Below are 7,309 nucleotides of genomic sequence, written 5' to 3' on the forward strand. Positions count from 1 at the left end.
TGAAGTTGTTAAGGATCTCATCTAGCATGGATCCACACTCAATACACATGGAAGCAGCAGTCAAGAGATCAAGCAACAAATTACATGAGTTTTGACATACAGATGAGACCTCTTTAAAGTGTAAAAGCAATGATGCTATTTGATGTCTAATGTGTACCTGACCCAAGCCATAATATTTTCAATCAGCTTCATATGCCAGCGAATGTTGGACACTTAAAAAAAAAAGTTGGACACTTAAATAGGAAAACCAAAGAAGAAGCAATGCTGGCATTAATGATGGTGCTGGCAGAGAATACTGAAATTACCATGAACTTCCAAAAGAGCAAACAAATCTGACTTAGGAGAAGAACGGCCAGAGCGCTCCTTACAGGCAAGGATGGAGAGACTTCTCACGTTCTCGGACATGTCAGGAGAGACCAGTGTCTGGAGGTAATGTAGCAGGAGGGCCATGAAGAGGAAGACCTTTGACATGAGCAATTGACACATGGCCGTCTCCACGGTCTCAGATGAAAGAACACTGGTGAGAATGGCACAAAGCCATAGACCAAAGCAGGAGTTCCTTTTGTAGTACATTGGGTTGCTATGAGTCGAACCGACTAGCCAGCACCAACAAACAAAAACAGGCTAGCCTTTGTCCTCCGACTGTTTCCCTGAACTATTATACTTGCATTTCCATTCCCTCTGTCAATTGTGAGTACTTACAATAACTCTCTGAAAACACGAGTTTCTTTTGGGGGGGCAATTTAAATTTTAATAAAAGAAATAAAAATTCAATGATGAACAACTACTTTAGATAAAACAAGAAACAATAAGTATTTTTTCACTCGTGGTGGTGAAATGTTTCCCACTTAGTCTATCATTGGATGGTTCCAATTGAACTACTTCTTCATCTTAGTCTTTACTTCTTCTTGTGTCATTTTCCCATGTGTCTCTCAGCTATTTAGAATGTATCGTTAAGCAACTCCACAGAAAAACTTGGCATATTTTTTGTCTTTAGAGGACTGAGAGTTTACTTTTGAAAAGTTGTATGGGTATAAAATATATGGTACTAAGAGCAATTTCGTGTGCTCTGTGTTAAGTGTCTGTGGTAGTTACATAATTTCATGTCAACTTGACAAGTGTAGGGGTGGACTATAGCCTGCCAATCAGGTCACAGCCTGAAGATGCCTTCTTTTGGGTATGGCCTTCTCAAAAGGATTCTGGGAGTTTCCTTTCTCCCTGGAGGCTGGCTACACCCTTTTTGTTTCACCTTCCTGTGGAAGAGCCGCACTCGGAGACCTGGAGGGGCCACTGGAGACCCTCGCCAGCACTGAGCTGCTTCCACCCCCCACGGGATCCCTAAGGCCTTGTACCACTAGTCTATGATCTTCCTGACTTTGGCTTCATTTCAAGTGACCATGTAAGTCTGAAGAAGGATTTTTGGACTAGTATTGGACTTATGGTCTAATATTGAGCTTATGGACTTGATCTGAATGGGGTTGGGATATTTTCTTTCTTTTTTTTTTTTTCAAATGACTTAGATTTAATCAACAGAGGCAAACTAAATGGGAAGCTGACAATGGAGAATTACTTGTCAGTGCCTTTTGCAAAGTGAGCTGGGACAGAAAAGGACTGGAGGCTGCTCTTAACCTGATCCCCTTCCAAACAAACATGTCCACAGTGGCCCTGTTCTCTTGCTCAGGGACAGTGTAGATGGTCCAGGCTGTGTGTTGCATCTGCTTGCACAGCGCTCACTCCTGGCCAGCATCAGGAGCCAATCCTTGCCAATTCTGGTCATCACCCTTCTTCTTATGGCCTGAGACGATGTCATCAATCTGCAGCAGCAGGACTGCCGTCTCCACTGGCATCTTGTATGTTTGTAGTTTCACTGCAAGCGGTTCCCAGATGCCCAGCTCTTTCATGTCTACCAAAGTACCAGTCTCTCCAGTCACACCCCAAGTCTCACAGTTCTCCTGGGTGTGCTTGGTCCGAAGGAGGTAAGCAGTTGCTTTTGGACCCCATGGGAGGCATTGTGATGACCAATGATAGCAATGCCATTCTTGGAGAGATTCAAGTTCAGCTTCCAGCAGCCAAGTCTATGATTGAAATTAGCTGGACTCAGGAGGAAGAGGTTGGAGAGGGGACGACCTCAGTCATCATTCTTGCAGGGGAAATGCTGTCTGTGGAAGAGCACTTCCTAGGGCAGCCGAGGCAACCGGCAGTGGTGCTCAGTGCTTACTGAAAGGCCTTGGATGATATGATCAGCACCCTTAAGAAAATCAGTATCCCTGTTGACATCAATGACCGTGACATGTGACAAGATGCTGAACATCATCAATAGCTCCTTCACGCCAAAGGCATCAGTCGGTGGGCCTTGTTGACTTGCAACATAGCCCAGGATGTGGTCGAAAGTGTACAGTGTGAGGAGAACGGTCAGAAGGAGATTGACATCAAGAAATATGCTAGGGTGGAGAAGATATCTGGGGCATCATTGAAGATTCCTGTGTCTTATGCGGAGTCATGATTAACAAGGATGTGACACATCCTCTACTGCGGTGCTATATCAAGAACCCCCACACCATGCTGCTGAACTCCTCTCTGGAGTACAAGATGGGAGAACACCAGACTGACATTGAGATCACGTGAGAGGAAAACTTCACTGAAATCCTCCAAATGTAAGAGGAATACATCCAGCAGCTCTGTGAGGCCATCATCCAGCTGAGCCAGACGTGGTCATCATGGAAAAGGGAATCTCAGATCTATCTCATCGCTACCTCACGCGGGCCAATATTATAGCCATTCGCAGAGTCTGCAAGACAAATAATAACCGCATTGCAAGAGCTTGTGGGTCCCAGATAGCCAGCAGAGCAGAAGAACTGAGAAAAGATGGCATTGGGACAGGAGCAGGCCTACTGGAAATAAAGAAAATTGAATAGAGGTATTTTCTTAATGTACAATTACTCTTTGATATAAAGCTCTTTCTTAAACATATGTGAATGTCTATTCATTTGTTTCTCTAGTCAACCCAGTTTAACACAGTGACTAAAACTTACTTATTTTCCTAATACTGTCTTGTATTTTTTATTTTAAATTGGGAGCTTATATATATTATATAATCCCATAGTTCAGTCACATTAAGCAATTGCTATTACATTCGTTTTCAAACATATTTCTTTTCCTTTCTGGACTCCTGACAATCTCCCTTTTACCACCCCCAACTTTACCACCAACCTCCCCCCACAACCCCACACCAACCCCTAATTTTACTTACTGTCCCTATAGGCTCATCAATCCTGGGTCCCATTCACAGAAAGACAGAAAATCAAATAATACAACTTCAAGAGGGTGACCCCCAATGACATAACATATCTGAGATAACCCCTAATATGAGCAAACAAAAAATACAGAAGATGCTGAAAACTAGGTGAGGTCCAGTGGGAATCAGAGGGGGCATAAAATGGCATGGCTTTAACTGTTCAAGTCAGGCGTATTCCTTTAATCTTCTATAGTCATGTCTCCAATGCCCTGTTTAGTAACCACTTTCATCCCTCAATTATGGAGAGAGGGAGCTCTCCAGAGGCTTATTTCCTGTGCAGCAGATCCCACAAATGTCTTGTGGGCTCCCACTGCCGTCCACAGCCTTCTGCAAAGCAGAGTCTCACAATTTACGCTCGGATACTGCTCCCTCCTTCAACTGCAGATTATATGATTTATAATCCTTTGGTTACTGCTGATGGTGTGATTCTTTCATAGTGTCTTTATTATTGTAGCTTTAGAGTTTATTTTACTATAAAGTAATTATTTGTAATTATTTTGGTAATTATTTTTCAAAAATGATTTTAAAAATTTAAAGTCATTCTTTATCCTTACATGTAAATTTTAAAATCTACTTAATTTTTATGAAAAATCATTCTGTGACTTTGATTGCAATTAGGCTGGATCTATATATCAACTTTGGAAAAATTAACTTTATAGCAATATTGAGTTTTACAATCCACGAACATGTATCTCTTTACTCATTGACGTTATCTTTTATTTCTCTTATACATGTTCTGTAGTTTTCAGCAGAGATATTCATCGGATACTTAGTTAATCTAAGTTTAAGTTAGGAGATCAGGTTATACTGTCCAGTAATCCTTGGGCTACTAACCATAGCATAGGCAATTCAAACCCACTGGACACTCAGAGATTGAAAGATTAATAGCCTATAGACCTACCTATATAGGTTTTTTAATGAGTTGGAATATATTCAATTACAGTGAGTTTGTTTGATTTTTTCCTTTGTTTCATATTTACATATATTGAGAGTGCTATTTGAAATGATATTTATATTTAATCTCAAATTTTAATATGTTATAAATTATATAGAAAGGGTCACAATCATTGCCCATAAAGGTTGTACATAAGAATTTTGCTAAAGATGATGATTAGTTCTAATAGATTTTTCAGAAGTACTTTGGTATTTTCTACATAGGTTGTAAGGTTGATAGTTGAGAGTTTTATTATTTCCTTTCTAGCTAAAAACACATTATCTTTTACTTGCACTAGTACACCACATATTCCAATGTGTTATTGAATGAGAAATGATGAAATTCTTGTTTATGATCTTCAGAGAAAATCCTTTAGCCTTTTACCATTAGGTATTAGATTCATGTAGTGTTTTTAAATAGTCTCTTTATCAGGTTCATATGTTTTGTTTGGTTTGTTTCTGTTCCTAGTAATCAGAGCTTTCATCATGTATGAATATACACTTTTGTCCAATTGTAACTGAATTTTTAATATATCAAAGTTTATATAGTTTTTACATTTCTGCCTTCTCTACATGACTTTAATGTGCTTACAATTTTACTATCAATGTCTATCTTAAAATTTTACTATCAATGTCCATCTTAGCTTTGTCCCTACGCCCCTTTTGCATTTTTTAACGCTTACCTCAGCGGACTCATGTTGTACTTGTCCTTTCTCAATCCATGTATATCTTATTACTGTTTACTCCCATCATTTTGATTTCCCTTTGACTTTTGTAACTCTAAAACTTTGTGCCCTTTTGTTGCATTTAATCTATTTTTAGCTTTTCTTCAAAATGAAAAAAAATGTAAGTTATCTTTCCATGGGTAATTGTTTTTATAAATGATAAGTTATTGAAATATTTGTCTTCCTTAATGTTGTGAAAAATGTAAAGCACAGAATTCCATATTTTTTCTACTCCTTGAATTTTGCCATATCTGTTACTATAAATGGGCTCTACTTTTTAATTCCTACTAAAGTGTTCATAGCAGAAGCCCTGATGGCCTTGAGGACTAGGATCACATTGGACTGCCATCCACAAGGTGGGTAGTTTGAAGTCTCAAGCAACAACAATGAAGAGATACAGAGCCTTCTACTCCTGTAAAGAGTTAAGAAGTCTCAGGAACACATAGGGGCAGTTCTATCCTGTCCTATGGTGTCACTGTGAATTGGCATTGACTAAATGGGAGTGAGTTTTTTGTTCATTTGTTTATAGTTGAGAACAGATTCATTAGCGTATAGGGAAGGCACTACCAGAAATCCAAGGTAGATTCAAAAGAGGCTACGTAATGAGACATGACGGCTGACATCGGGGAGATCTTGACTGAGAGTAGGGAGCACCAGAAACATGCTCACTTATTTTGTATCGACTGTGCAAAGAATTGGATTATGTGGATCACGAGAAACTCTGGATAACATTGCAGGTAATAGGAATTCCAGAGTATTGAAGAGCGCTGGTGCAAAGTGTGTGCCAAAAGAAGAGACAGTTTTTCAAACAGAACAAAGGATTGCTGAATCATTGAAAAACAGGAAAGGTGTGCATCTAGGTTCTGTCCTTTCATGAGGCCTATTCGGCTTGTATGTTGCGCAAATGATCCAAAGTGGACTATATGCACACAGGATCAGAGTTGGAGAAGACTAACAACCTTCAGTATTCATTATGCTTGCTTCGACAATTGTTTCAACAAGGTGAAACAATCTTGTTTGTTGAAGGTCAAGGGGAGTTGAAGCACTTAGGGATGAAGATCAACGACGACAGTACAAACTACAACTAAACATAAAGAAAATAAAAATCATCACAATTGGGTCAGTAAATTATATGACAGTAATGGAGAAAGGATTGATGTTGTGAAGGTTTTCATTTACACTTGGACCCATAATCAACACTCATAGAGGCTTAAGAAGTAAAATCGTGTATTTCATTAGATAAATATACTGCGAAAGATATCTTTAAAGTGTTGAATAACAAATGTGAGGCATCAGGTGCTCCTGACCAACCCATGCTATTTACAATTGCCTCATATAAAAGCTGATCATAAAGAAGGAGGGCCAGTGTAGAAGGGATGCATTTCATTATGGTGAGAATGAAAAATATTGGCTCTGCCATCAACTGGCAGAAAAATAAACAATTCTGCCTTGCAAGTATTACATCCAGAATGAGCCTTAAAATTGAGAATGGTGAGACTTTTTATAGTTTTAAAACATGTTATCAGGAGGGACCAGTCCCTCGGAAAGAGCATGCTGCTTGGTAAGCTGGAGGGCCAGGACAAAAGAGGCAGCCCTTCAAAGAGATGGCTTGCCACGGTGGCTGCACTGCTGAAAGACAGAATCAAAGCAATGGCAATCCTGCGGAGGGAACGGGGCCAGGCATCCTTTGGTTCTGGGGTACATAGAGTTCCTGTGAGTTGCTGGTACTTCTGAGGAAGCTTTATTCATCCACATGCAAGATTAGCAATTCAAACTAATTAGCTGGTCCTGGAAAGAAAAGGGAGGCTAGCTATTCCCTGTAAGGAGTTTTAGTCTCTGAAATCCTATATCGGGTCGGTATGAATTGCTTTGGGTTTGTCATGACCACTAAATTGTTCATTGCTCTTCATTTTAAATATTCAAGGAATACAAAAGTTTAGCCCAATATTTATCTATCACCTGTTCACTATTAATGTATTCATTTAACTTTCCAAATATTTATCTGATTCTCCAGTAAACCAGTTACTAAAGAGCGCTGTAGGAGGTCAAAAAATCTATAAATGAAGCAAATGCATAGTTCATGATATTATATGTTATTTGTTAGAGTAAAATGGCATGCAATAAATATAATGAGTATTTCTATAAAAGCCAGATTGTCATAAATACTTTTGGGGAAAAATAAAGCAATCATTAAACTGATTTGCAACAATAAAGTGAGAATATTCTTCAAGCACTAAAGTAGAGGAAGGTGTTTATAAGAGTTGCCTAAATGCAATGGGAAAACAGAGACCAGAAAACACTTTCTGTTTGCCATTCCTGCATTTGGATGCAATTTTTTTTCTTTCAAGATTTTTAT

At 39.0% G+C, this 7,309-nt stretch overlaps 1 pseudogene; it reads left to right on the plus strand.

Moving 5' to 3' along the window:
• The first annotated feature begins 1,852 nt into the window (after nucleotides 1-1,852).
• Nucleotides 1,853-2,915, plus strand: LOC142460928 (T-complex protein 1 subunit gamma pseudogene; annotated as a pseudogene).
• Nucleotides 2,916-7,309: the final 4,394 nt, after the last annotated feature.

This window comes from Tenrec ecaudatus, chromosome 11 (genome assembly GCF_050624435.1).
Source record: "Tenrec ecaudatus isolate mTenEca1 chromosome 11, mTenEca1.hap1, whole genome shotgun sequence".
NCBI classification, from domain to species: Eukaryota; Metazoa; Chordata; class Mammalia; order Afrosoricida; family Tenrecidae; genus Tenrec; species Tenrec ecaudatus.